Genomic DNA, 13,922 nt, shown 5'->3' with positions numbered 1-13,922 from the left:
GCAGGTGGGATTAAAGCATAATAGCAGACATTTAAATGACAAATTTCACAGTGAAGGAAGAAGACAGCATCTCAGCAATATAAATATACCTAAAAGTACTACAAGGGGAGGAGCTTAACATATTTTAACATAAATAAAAAAGTTACTGGTGGACATGGTAGGCGGCATGGTGGCATAGTGATTAACACTACTGTCTCACAGCGCCAGGGACCTGGGTTCAATTCCTGGCGTCGGTCACTGTGTGGAGTTTTCATGTTCTCCCTGTATCTTTGTGGGTTTTCTCCAAGTGTTCCAGTTTCCTCCCACAATCCAAAGGTGTGCGGGTTAGGTGGATTGGCCATGCTAAATTACCCCTCAGCACCAGGGGGACTAACTAGGGTAAGCGCATGGGGATCTGGGGATAGGACCTGAGTGGGATTGTGATTGGCGCAGTCTCGATGGGCCAAATGGCCGCCTCCTGCACAGGAGTATTCTATGATTCTCTGATGCTACATAATGGGACTTAAAAAAGACTCACATTTACGTAAGCACTCTCATGACCGCCGAACATCTTAAACCACTTTGCAACCATAGAAATACTTTGAAAGGGAAACACTTAATATTGTACGATAGAAATTGTTGCAGTTAATGTGATCATGATCTGTTTTGTCATATTTACTGGGGGTAAACAATTCTCCAGGACCTAGTAGATTGAACCTCAGGGTACTCAAAAAATAGATTTGGAAATTGTTGATTAATTTGTAATAATTTTCCAAATCTCTCTAAATTTGGGAAGTGTGGTTTGGGTTGGAAAATATAGGTAACTGTTTCATTTGGTTAACTGTTCCAGGAGGATAATAACAGACTCTAATATGAGATAGCTAGGCTGGTGAAATGGACAGAGACGTAGCAGATGAAGTTTAATGCAGATAAGTATAAAATGGTACATTTTAACTGGATGAATGAGAAGAGGAAATATAAACCAAATGTGCAATTTTGAAGGAACTGCAGCAACATGGAGACCTGAAAGAATCCTTCCGCAAATCTTAAAAGTTGAGAAGGCCGGTAAAAGATCACATGATAACTTAGTTTTATGAACAGAAGCATCCAAGCATCGAGTATAAAAACAAGCAAGTTATGCTAAACTTCTTTTTGCTAGACCCTGGCTGCACAGAACAATGCTGTGAATGTTACTAGGATGATGCCAAGAGTGCAGGACTTCAGTTAACTGCAGAGGTTAAAGAAGTTGGAATCATTCTCCTCAGGGCAGAGAAGATTAAAGGGAAACTTGATAGAATTGGTCAAAATTATGAAGGGCTTTGAAAGGGTAAATGGTTCACTATTGTCCTTTAGGGAAGGAAATCTGCTGTCCTTACCTGCTCTGGTCTACATCTGACTCTAGAATCACAGCAATATGGTTGACTCTCAAATACTCTCAGGCAACTAGGGGTGGCAACTAGGATGGGCAATCAATGCTGGCCAGCCAATAATGCCCAGGTCCCACAAATGATTGAAAAATAAATCAATAATAAAAGTTGTTTTTGGTGACAGAAGGATCAATAATCAGAGAGTGCAGATTTCAGGTAATTGCCAAAAGAAGAAAAATATATTCACATAGTGAGCAATATTGTGATCGCTAAGGCACAGCTTGAATGGGTTTTGTAAGCAAATTCAGGCATAATGTTGAATAGGGAATTGGATCTATATTTCAAGGAAAGTATTTTGTAGGAAAGAGTTAGGGAATAGCGTCAGTTAGATTTGTTTTCAAAAAGGCAAAGTAAGTTTCAGTGTTTTATTAATCCATGATTTCCATGAGTAAATCTGTATTTGTACAATGTTTGCTAACATTTAACTGGAAATTTCTGTCGGAAACTTAAATAAACATGATGGAAATGAAAATGGGGCACTATACTGGCAGGATAGTTTGCACTGCCATAATAATTAGAATTGTGAAATTTGTATTCCTGCAGAATTCTTCCTCAAGTACTTTCCCAGGAAGGGAAACATTATCTTGACAAAACATATACTTAAAAAATACTAGTGAGAATTTTAACTAGTTTTCACTCAGTGATTTCAAACCATTTAGTTTTTTTTATTGTTCAATTGCCATGCCTTGTACGATGGCATTAAAACTACTTCAGTTATGCTGTGGCCCCATTAAAGTGTTCAAAGCAATCAGTAAATGGACATGTACTCTAAAAGTTTTATGTATTTTGTTGAACACATAATATAAAGATCAAGCAAATTTATCTGTCATCTTTAATGTTATTTGAGCTAATGTTTTGTGACTTTGCAACTTCCAGGAAACTAATTTGGATTTAAAATAGTTTCTGAAGCGCAAGGGTGAAAGGCAATGTCAGGCACATTATTTGTTGATCCCTGCAACTTGTTTGACAAGAAATTATAATGAACAACTTAATATTCATAATACAGTTCCAAGTATATTAACATTTTGACATCTTAAAATCTACATCTAATTTCAATTACACTTATTTCCTATTAGTCTTCAAGAATTACTCGTAAGTTATTTTGCAATTGTTATGATCCAGGCCAGAAACTCCAAGGTGTTTTACAAAGATAGCCTCAACCCTAAGTTTTTAACTTTGAATTTTTTTCATGGGTGAGCACAAGTTGTTTCAATCCAGTTATGATTCAAGCAACCCACTAGAAGGCTTTTATCAAACAAAGTTTATATAAGAACACAGTGAAAGTAGAATAAGAAAAATCAGCATAACTTTTACCAGTTACAAGAGACTAACCATAATATTGTATAAACTTTAATAGTCTGCATGGGTTTCCCCCAGGTGCTCCGGTTCCTTCCACATTCTGAAAATGCTGGTTAGGTGCATTGACCCAAACAGTAGCTGGAGTGTGGTGACCTGGGGAGTTTCACAATAACTTCATTGCAGTGTTAATGTAAGCCTTACTTGTGACTAACAAATAAGCTTAAGCTTTAACTTTAACTAACTACACTGTTCCAAATCAAACGGCCCCCACATACATATTCCCTGTTCTAGGCTTAGCACAGAAAACAACTATGCTCACATGATGCTGGACTTTGCAACTTTTTAGCACCTGCTGTGAATTAATCCTTTAGATGTTGAATTAAAACGCTGGACTTTCCAGCCCTGGAACTTTTGGCATACCTCAAGAGAAAAGGACAGAGACATTGCTTGCCTCTAGCTTCTAGCTAGCAATCAACAGATAGCAGGATTTCCAATACCAGGAAGAGAAACAAGAAACAAAGAATTCTGTTTCCAGTCCAAACAGCTTCTGACAAAAATGAAACTAAAACCCTGGACTTTACTGTGAAAAAAACTGTCCATGCAGGCATTACTTGACCTCTAAATCATTTGCCACCAGAAATTCAACAGGGTCATAAGTCCCTAGGACATTGCATTAGTCCAGATTAAAAATGAACATTGCTTCAAGTCTTCTGCTTCAGCAACACTAAACGATGCTGGTACAGACAACACAGTGCCAAAATAAACTACTGGGATGTTTAAACAAAAAAGCAGAGAAACATGATTAAAATCCATTTCTTAAAGGCACAGTATCATCACACTATGCACAGTTCTTGTGAGGTAAAACAAATCTCAAAATAATAATTATTAATCTGAAAAAGTTTTCCATATTTTTTGGTAAGTTTTGACTGCAAATTGTTTGACATTATTTTAATCCTATGAGGAAAGTTATACATAAATTTATAGATAAATTATTGTTAAAAAGTCTAATCATTATTTGACATGAAGTACAATGTAACAATTTTACAAGGTTAGTAACTGCAAACAAAATGAATTCTAATTGAATACTTGAAAGAACTGAAAAGAATTATTTTTTAAAAGATGACTTGGAAGTTCTCAGGAGGTCAACATAAAAGTGTTTCAGAAATGTAACATCAAGTTAATAGAACTTGCTTTGCTAATTCCTGTACAGTAAAAATTTTTGTTTAACATGTGAAATCTTGTGATGTAATTCTTTCAGTTAATAACTGGGAGTTTGAATTCCTTTTTAAAATTTACTGGCCTTCATTGACATCATACTACTGCTAATCTTTGATTCTGTTTTGATTTCTGTTGGAGAAGTATTGAACCAATATTTCTCTTCGGTGTTCACGCAGGGGGACATGAATATAGCTGAGGAGGACATTGGGTTGCAGGGGTGTAAAATAGACAGTATTACGGTTGATAAAGGGGATGTGCTGGAAATTCTTGAGGGGCTGAAAATAGATAAGTCCCCTGGTCCGGATGGGATCTACCCTAGGATTCTCTGGGAGGCTAGAGAGGTGATTGCAGAGCCTCTGGCTCAGATCTTCAGGTCGTCATTGGTCTCTGGTGTAGTCCCGGAGGATTGGAGGATAGCGAATATTGTCCCATTGTTTAAGAAGGGGAACAGAGACTTTGCCGGGAATTATAGACCGGTGAGTCTTACTTCTGTTGTGGGCAAGGTTTTAGAAAAAATTATTAGGGATAGGATTTATAGTTATTTGGAGTGTAATGAATTGATTAGAAATAGTCAGCATGGTTTTGTAGCGGGTAGGTCGTGCCTTACTAACCTTATTGAGTTTTTTGAGATGGTGACCAAAGAGGTGGATGGGGGCAAGGCAGTTGACGTGGTATACATGGATTTTAGTAAGGCGTTCGATAAGGTTCACCATGGTAGGCTTCTGCAGAAAATGCAGATGTATGGGATTGTGGGTAATCTAGGAAGTTGGATCAGGAATTGGCTATCAGATAGGAGACAGAGGGTGGTGGTGGATGGTAAATATTCATCATGGAGTACAGTTACGAGTGGTGTGCCTCAGGGATCTGTTTTGGGGCCACTGTTGTTTGTAATTTTTATTAATGATCTGGATGAGGGTATAGTTGGGTGGATTAGTAAATTTGCTGATGACACCAAAGTTGGAGGTGTGGTAGATTATGAGGAAGGGTGTCATAGTCTGCAGGGAGACTTAGATAGGTTGCAGAGCTGGGCCGAGAGGTGGCGGATGGAATTTAATGCGGAGAAGTGTGAGGTAATTCACTTTGGTAGGAGCAACAGATGTGTCGAGTATAGGGCTAACGGGAGGACTTTGAATAGTGTGGATGAACAGAGGGATCTAGGTGTGTGTGTACATAGATCCCTGAAAGTTGGGAATCAAGTAGATAAGGTTGTTAAGAAGGCGTACGGTGTCTTGGCGTTTATTGGTAGGGGGATTGAATTTAGGAGTCGCAGTGTAATGTTGCAACTGTACACTACTCTAGTGCGGCCGCACTTGGAGTACTGTGTGCAGTTCTGGTCCCCGCATTACAAGAAGGATGTGGAGGCGTTGGAGAGGGTGCAGAGGAGGTTTACTAGGATGTTGCCTGGTATGGTGGGGAGGTCCTATGAGGAGAGACTGAGGGATTTAGGGTTGTTTTCGTTGGAAAGAAGGCGGCTAAGAGGGGATCTTATTGAAACATATAAGATGATTAGAGGTTTAGATAGGGTGGATAGTGATAGCCTTTTTCCTCGGATGGAGAAAGCTAGCACGAGGGGGCATGGCTTTAAATTAAGGGGGGGTAGCTACAGGACGGATGTCAGGGGTAGGTTCTTTACCCAGCGGGTGGTGAGGGATTGGAATGCCCTGCCTGCTGCAGTTGTAAATGTGTCTAGTTTGGGGGCGTTTAAGAGATCTCTGGATAGGTTTATGGACGAAAAGGGATTGGTATAGGCTAGTGGGTCATTGTTTTTGTAACTGGTCGGCGCAACATCGTGGGCCGAAGGGCCTGTTCTGCGCTGTAATGTTCTATGTTCTATGTTTTGTTCTATGTTTTATCTGGGTCAAATCCATTTCTACCTCATTGACGTTGGTTTTTCTGCAGAATTTTTCTAACTCTGGCTTTCTTCTTGTTCTTTCCAATAGTCAACTTGAACCTTGTAATCTGAGGTTGGCATGGTGGCACAGCGGTTAGCACAGCTGCCTCATAGCACCAGGGACCCAGGTTCGATTCCTGGATCACTGTCTGTGTGGAGTGTGCACATTCTCCCCATATCTGTGTGGGTTTTCCTCTGAGTGCTCTGGTCTCTTCACATAGTCCAAATATGTGCAGGTTAGGTGTATTGGCCATGCTAAATTGCCCCTTAGTGTCAGGGGGACTAGCTAGGGTAAATGCCTGGGTTATGGGACAGGGCTTGTGTGAGATTGTGGTTGATGCAGACTCGATGGGCCGAATGGACGCCTTCTGCACTATAGGGATTCTATGATTCTAAATGTTTCCACACTGAGACTTAATTCACTTGGTCTTATCCCAAAGAAGCAGGTCCAGCAGCACCTTCCTTCCCATTGGATTGGAAGCATTCTGCCTTTGAAAATTCTCCTGAACACACTTCTTAAGCCTAGCTAAATATTGCACTGAGTGATACCCACAGATCAGAGAGGAGAGTAGTGTTTGCTATGTAAGAACAAGCCTTTTGATGGCCCTCATTTTTGTGCTTCTGAGTTCTGGGATGACTCTTGGGTAGTAGTTTCTATGTTCTTAACACAAAAATAAAAAATATTGGCGTTGTATTTTTATATTTTTATTTGATAGCATACAAAACAGGAAAGGACTGATTTAAAAAAAATTAAGATGAGAAGCGAAGTGAGTTTAATTGCAGTTACACAGAAGGACAAGCAAGATTGTTCATTCTATCACTACTGCCATAGGTGAAACTAAATTTCCGTTTGTATCCTTCATGCAAACCCTTGATTAGATTTTAGTTCTCACTCACCTGGTTCAACCGTGGATCAGAGTTTATTTTGATACTGGATACACTCAAAATGGAGGCTTTTTAATGTTGTGGAAAATAGCAAAGGAAGCAATGTTCTAGGATCTCATAAATGTCTATTTAAAAAGGAAAGATTGATATTGGTACAAACTACAAAAAATAATTTGAAGCTATAAAAAAAACTGATGGAGAATTAAACTTTTACTTGTCATAATCAATATTAAAAAAAAACACTGACCAAGATTATCCCATCTTCAGATGGTCTGAGACCAAAGGTAGCCCGGAAGATGCTATGGGAGCCCTCAAACTCAAATCAAGGATGCCATTGCCATTGAAATTGTCAGGGAAGTTTGAACTTCCAATGAGCAATTCCCCTGATCCCTAAGACTTTCCTAAAATGTCTTCAAATCTTGTTAGTTTTGGAGACTTTGGACTGTTCTGACCTACTTCCTGTATAGTTACCCACAGAGAAAAACCATAGTCTAGATCCTGAGTAAATAAAAAGCTGACTCCTCAACCTCCCCAGTTCTCCAACCCAAACTCACTAGCCCGCACCTTTGACTCCCTGACTCCCACATTGACCTTACCTGATTAACCCCTGAATCAACTTCCCACATACCCACATGCCATTCTGTCACCTCATTCACCTGTCACCCTACCTTCTCACAAATTGTCACCTTGCCATCCTGCTTACATACCTCCCTACTCACCTACTACCCTACCATGTTAATTGCTTATCTTATCCACCCTACACTCCTTATCCACCCTATCCCCTTATTAGCCTATTCTTTTACTTACCCTGAACCAGCCATTTAAATATTATAGCTACAAGAGCAGGTCAGATGGTGGGAATCCTGCAGTGAGTAATTCACCTCCTTTCTTCCAAAAGTTGAGCATGATCTACAAGGCACAAGTTAGGTGTGGGATGGAATAATTCCATTTGCCTGGATGGGTGCAACCTCAACAACACTCAAGAAGCTTGACACCATCCAGGACAAAGTAGCCTGCTTGATTGGGATCGCATCTACAAACACCCGCACCCTCTACCACTGACGCACAGTAACAGCAGTGTGTACATTTACAAGTTTCATGCAGGAACTCACTAAGTCACCTTAGACAGCACCTTCCAAACATACAAACGTATGAACTAGGAGCAGAAGTAGGCAATTTGTTCTCTTGAGCCTTCTCCATTATTCAATATGATGAATAGGTAAGATAAAATAAACCCATAACCACTACCACCTCGAAGGACAAGGGAAGCAGATACATGGGAATACCACCATCTACAAGTTCCCCTCCAAGCCACAAACCACCTTGACTTGGAAATATGTCGCTGTTCCTTCACCTTCACTGAGTCAAAATCCTGGAACTCCTTCCCTAACAGCACTGTGAATGCATCCTACACCATGTGGACTGCAGAAGTTCAAAAAGAGAGCACACCACCACCTTCTCAAGGGTAATTAGAAATGGGCAATGGATGCTGGCCTAACCAGTGAAGCCCACATTCCTGAAATGAATAAAAAATACCCTACCCTCTCTCCTGTCCGAGTCCATTACCCATCCTATCACTTTACCCACTCTAACCCCTTACCCAATTACCTTACCCCACCCCCTTATCCTATTACCTTGCCTGCTGTAGCCCCTTATCCAATTACTTCTCAGTGTAGCTTTTCAACCAAGCTTTGGGACATTTAAACATTTTACTTACAGAGTATGGTGGTTAGTTCCATTAAAAAAGTGCTGTGTGTCCTTCTACTGCCCTCTTCCAGCATTCCAGCTCAGAGTCAGGATCCTCCATTGGAAGGCTACCCTGAAAAGCCAGTGGAAGGTAAATGAATATTTTTTGTCTGATGATGATTTGAAATAAGGATTTCAACACTGGATGATTCGGGTCAGTAGTTCTATCTGATGGTTTTCATTGCTCATTTCATTAGGTTGTGTGGTACTAAAATGAGTCCTGCTACATGGATAATGCTAGAAAAGAAAACAGCAACTTCTATTTATATATCACATTTAATGAACTGAAACATCCTAAGGCATTTTACAGGCATGTTATAAAACAGAAGTATGCACCAAACCTCCTAAACTGACATTATGACAGTTGGCCAAAAGCTTGCTCAAAGAAATCCGTTGTAAGCAGTGTCTTAAAGAGAAAAGAGAGGTAACATTGCAAAGAGTTTAGGAAGGAATTCCAGAGCTTAGGGCCCAGGTAGCTGAAGGTACAGCCACCAATGTTAGAACAATTAAAATCAATGATCCTCAAGAGGCCAGGATTAGTTGATCTCAGATACGTTGAAGGGCTCTGAGACTGGAAGGTTTACAGGGATATGGAGGGGTGAGGTCCCAAGATGGAGGTGAAATAAGGATATAATTTTAAAATTGAGGCATTAAGAAGCAAGCACAGGGAGAAGGGTGAATGGGACATAGTGAAGGTAATAACAAAAGACAAAAGGAGGAGGTGGGAGAAAATGCATTTCTTTGTCTTGAAATTCCGAAAAGCCTGAAATAATCACATTTTTAAACTCGAATACTGAGCTTTCTTCCGATGTATTCCTCAGATCATGCTGTGACGATAATTGTGCTTGTTGGAGTTCAATCATCCCAGTCCAGTATATTACTGCAGGAGTTCCTCATAGTAGTGTTTTCAGCTCAACCATCTTCAGTTGCTTCATCAATGACCTTCATCCCATCTTAAGGTCAGAAGTGGGGATGTTCACTGATGATTGCACAATGTTCAGCACCATTCATGACTCCTCAGATACTGAAGCAGTCTGTGCCAATATGTGGTAAGACTAGATGACATGGTTGAGTAAGTGACGAGTAACATTAATGCCACAGAAATGTTAGACAGCGACCAGATCCAAAAGATGGTATTACAACATTTGTTGGCTTTACCATCTTTGAATCCCTCAATATCAACATCCTATGAATTACCATTGACCAGAAACTGAACTGGATCAGCTATATAAATACTGTAGATCCTAGAACAAGCAGTTGCTTAGAATTCTGCAGTGAGTACTTTTCCTCCTAATCTTCCACAGGCTGTCTAACATCTGCAAGCCACAACCCAGGAGTATGATAAAATACTCTCCAGTAATGAGTGCAGCTCCAACAGCGTTCAAGAAGCCTGATACTATCCAGGACAAAGCAACCCGCTTGATTGTTACCAATTTAAACATTCACTTCCTCACCACAATGAACAGTAGAAGCAAATACATGGGAACATACCACTTGCAAGTTTCCCTCCAGGCCTCACATCACCCTGACTTGGAAATAAATCACTGTTGCTTCACTGTTATAAAATGAAAATCCTGGAATTCCCTTCCTAACAGCTAGCACAGTGGTCACTGCTGTTTCACAGCTTTAGGAATCCTGGTTCAGTTCCCAGCTTGGGTCACTGTCTGTGTGGAGTTTGCACATTCTCTCTGTGTTTGCATGGGTTTCCTCAGGGTGCTCTGGTTTCCTCCCACATTCTGAAAGACATGCTGGTTAGGTGCCCATCTGTGGTGACTAGGCGAATTTCACAGTAACTTCATTTGCAGTGTTCATGTAAGCCTTACTTGTGACTATTAAATAAACTTTTTTAATGGGTGTGCCTTTCACCAAAAGGACTGCAATGGTTGAAGAAGGCCATTACCTTCTCAAGGGCAATTATGGATAAACAAGAAATGTTGGCATTGCCAATGATGCCCACTCCCCATGAAGGAATAAAAAAGAGCTCTGACTGTAATGCAGTAATGAGTAATATGGTATTCTGTATATTTACAGATGCATGAACATATGGTGACTAATCCATATTGGAAAAGGATAACAATGTAACAATATGTGATACGTCCCCGTGACCTATGCTGCGATCTGTTTTACATTCTGTTTATACAAATGATTTGGATGAAAGATATAAGGTGAAAAGTGTGCTGGACAAAACAAATTGGAGAGAATGGCAACACTAAAAGTTTTGGGAAGACATGAGCAGGTTAACTGAATCATAAGTTGGATGGCAATGTAGTACAATGCAGAGTAACGTGAAACAGCACATTTTGCAGACTTTCTTCAACACAAAATAACTTGCAAGTTATACAGATGTGAACTTGGCATTCCAATCTTCACTTTAGCCTTAGTTCAGCTAACCGTTTGAGATCATCTATCTTCATCCTTGTAGTTTTGAGCAAATGCATTCATCCTGTTTTCTATTTGTTCCCAAGGCTATTGTTGCATGGTTCTAGTAAGAGTGCTCATCAATTTCTTACCATATTGCTGTCATGTCCTTACATGTCTTTATCACCTTGGATTTTACTCTCCTGCTGGCCTTCCTGCCATTGATCCATCCTCACCTGACTGAAGTTTTATGGTGGGGGGAAGTGGAGGAGGCTAAGGGAGGTCTGCCTGTCCTTAGGCTTATTGAGACCAGTAATGGCCTATTAGTGTAGGTGAGGATCTCATTCCATGCTGCCACAGTTACTTAACCGGTGGTGGTATAGGCTCATGTCCTGTGAGAGTTTACCCTCTACCCCAACCACCCCCCTCCATCCTCTCTACCCTCATCTCCCCCCACCCTGCTGGGAGGCTGAGGAAAAGAGGGAAGATCTGCAATGGGATGAAAGACAAAAGGATTCATGGTTCAAGGCCAAAGAAAATAGGACAAGGAAGTTAATAAAAGATGTGTTTGGAAGTGGTGTGTATGGCAGAATCATGGACAACTGTTATCCTAAAGCAAAAGAAGAAAAAACACAAGAGATTAATACAAATAATAGAAAAAGAAAAAGAAACAAAATAAGAGCAGAGATTTTAGCTTGAAATTGTTGAACATACTGTTGAAACCAGAAGGCTGTAAAGTGCCTAACTGAAAGGTGAGGTGCTGTGCCTCTTTCAAGTCTTATAGCACCTTACTGCTTTTTGAATTTGAGTTCAACCCTGTTAGGCTCTATCCCCATTTGTCCATCACAGTATTAGAGGTGTTAGAAGAACTATTTTTTTGTCAGCTTATGTCATTTCTGCCTCTTTATGTCATCTATTTAATCTTTCTAATCAAACAGCAATAAACCCTTCAGCATGGTCGAACAACCCCTTTTTAAAGGGGGTAAAACTTCAGATTCAAACTGCTATCTATCAGTTTCTATTTTACTCTGCCTTTCTAAAGTTATAAGTTATGGGGGTGGGTGAATATTTCCCTTAATGCTGACACGGGAATAGTAACAGCCGGGGGCCCAGAGGTGGTGGGGGGGTGGGGGGGAGGGGGAGGACCATGCAAATGCCTGTTGAAGATTTGGGCTGAGCGTGGACGGAAAATCCCACCCATGGAACAGTTTCTCTGTAAGTGAATAGCTGCTATTTCAGACACGAATAGCATCTTGTCAGAGATGCAGTCGGCTTTTTATTTGGGACATGGATGCATTACAGCTGCATTGAAGGCTTTACGTTATATTGTAGCTGCTCAAACAAGAAACAAACCTGTGCTGCTATTTTTATTGATCTACCTAAGGCATTTAGGTCATTCTAGTCTTAGGAAAATAATGACATTCTTTTTAATAAGGGTTGTCTTGTGTGCATCATGAATTACCTTTCGAATTATATTCGGTATGTGGATAAGACAGGTTTGTTTCTGACTCTCTTATTGTTAAAATGAGTGTCTCTTTAGGCCCTGTTCTTTTTCTACCTATATGTGAGTCTGCCCATTCCTTCTGTTTTGCACAATAGCACATCAGTTTTACAAATGGACAATGGGTAATTTTTGGCCTTCACCTTCTGATGAACTTGACTAAACCCAAGTTTGTGCGTTTTAGCAAAAAATGTTTGGAGTGGACAAAATACTTGATAGCTCTGGACTTGACTATGTTTCCACTTATAAATATTTCAGATCTGACTTTGACTTTTTAATTCCCACGTTGACACTTTATGAGCTAAGGTTAAGTCTAGATTTAGTTTTCTATATCATGATAAGTCCTGCCTTATTCACTCTACCAGATACACCATAGGTCAGATATTTATTCTGCCTACTTTTGATATAGTGACTTCCTTTATAAAACAGCTTCAAAAATTTCCTGGTAAGTTAGGCATCCTCTCTCACTCTGTGGTTAGATTTGTGACTTGTGCCCCTTTTCATACCAATCACTGAGGCCTGTACTTCTTAATTACTTGGCCCTCAGTGCACACGAGGCACCAACTCCACTCTCATCGGTTCATTTATCAAACCCTGCTCAGGAAAACATCCGCCTATTTGAAAGTAGAACTAAAGATGCTGGAAAAACTCAGTAGGCCTGTGAGCACCTATCAGGAGAGAAACGGAGTGAATGTTTCGAGTCCTTTGACTCTTAACTCTGTTTCTTTCCTAATAGATGCTAGCAGACCTGCTGAGTTTTTCCCACATCCTCTGTTGTTTCAGATTCCAGCATCTGTAGTATTTTGCTTAAATTTGCCTATTTGAAAAGTTTGTTATATTTTACTGCCTCTCCTTATAATCTGAGGTCATGTTGACTTGATCATGTTGGTCACTCCAAGAGTAAATATAGCCTTTGATCATAACTCACTTCAGTTTGTGGCTGCCAGTGCTTGGAACAAGATACAACCAAAGTTAAAGCTAACTAATTTCATTACCATGGATGCCTTTTGCAGAAGGTTTAAGGCTATGTTTCTTGAATATGTTAAACTGTCAATTCTCTTTTACTGCCAGCTTATATTTTACTGGTGGTGTTTAAATGAATTGTATTGTATAATTTATATTGATGCAGTGATAGCTGCTTTGTCAGATCATTATTGTAAATGAGAATTGGTTCTCAGTGGACTCACCTGGCTAAATAAAGGTTAAATAAGTTTTTTTCTCGTTTGCTGGATTTAAGTTTTGTGATGGGTGCCACAGTGGTTAACAGGGCTGCCTCATGGCGCCGGAGATCTGGGTTCAAATCCTGGCTTGGGTCACTGTCTGTGTGGGGTCTGCACATTCTCCCCGGTTTCCTCCCACAGTCCGAAAGATGTGCTGGTTAGGTGCACTGGCCATGTTATTCTCCCTGAGTGTACCCGAACAAGTGCCGGAGTGTGGCAACTAGGAGATTTTCATAGTAACTTCTTTGCAGTGTTAATGTAAGTCTACTTGTGACACTAATAAAATTTAAAATAAAGTTTTCTCCTTTTTTTTGTGGTTTTGCTTTCAGATGGCAACTGTTCATGATACTGTCATTCACACCTGTTCTAGAAATAACTTTTAGTTCCTTACATTTGAC

The sequence above is a fragment of the Carcharhinus amblyrhynchos genome, chromosome 5, assembly GCF_965287045.1.
Source record: "Carcharhinus amblyrhynchos chromosome 5, sCarAmb.v2.hapA, whole genome shotgun sequence".
NCBI classification, from domain to species: Eukaryota; Metazoa; Chordata; class Chondrichthyes; order Carcharhiniformes; family Carcharhinidae; genus Carcharhinus; species Carcharhinus amblyrhynchos.
This window is presented reverse-complemented; position numbering follows the sequence as displayed.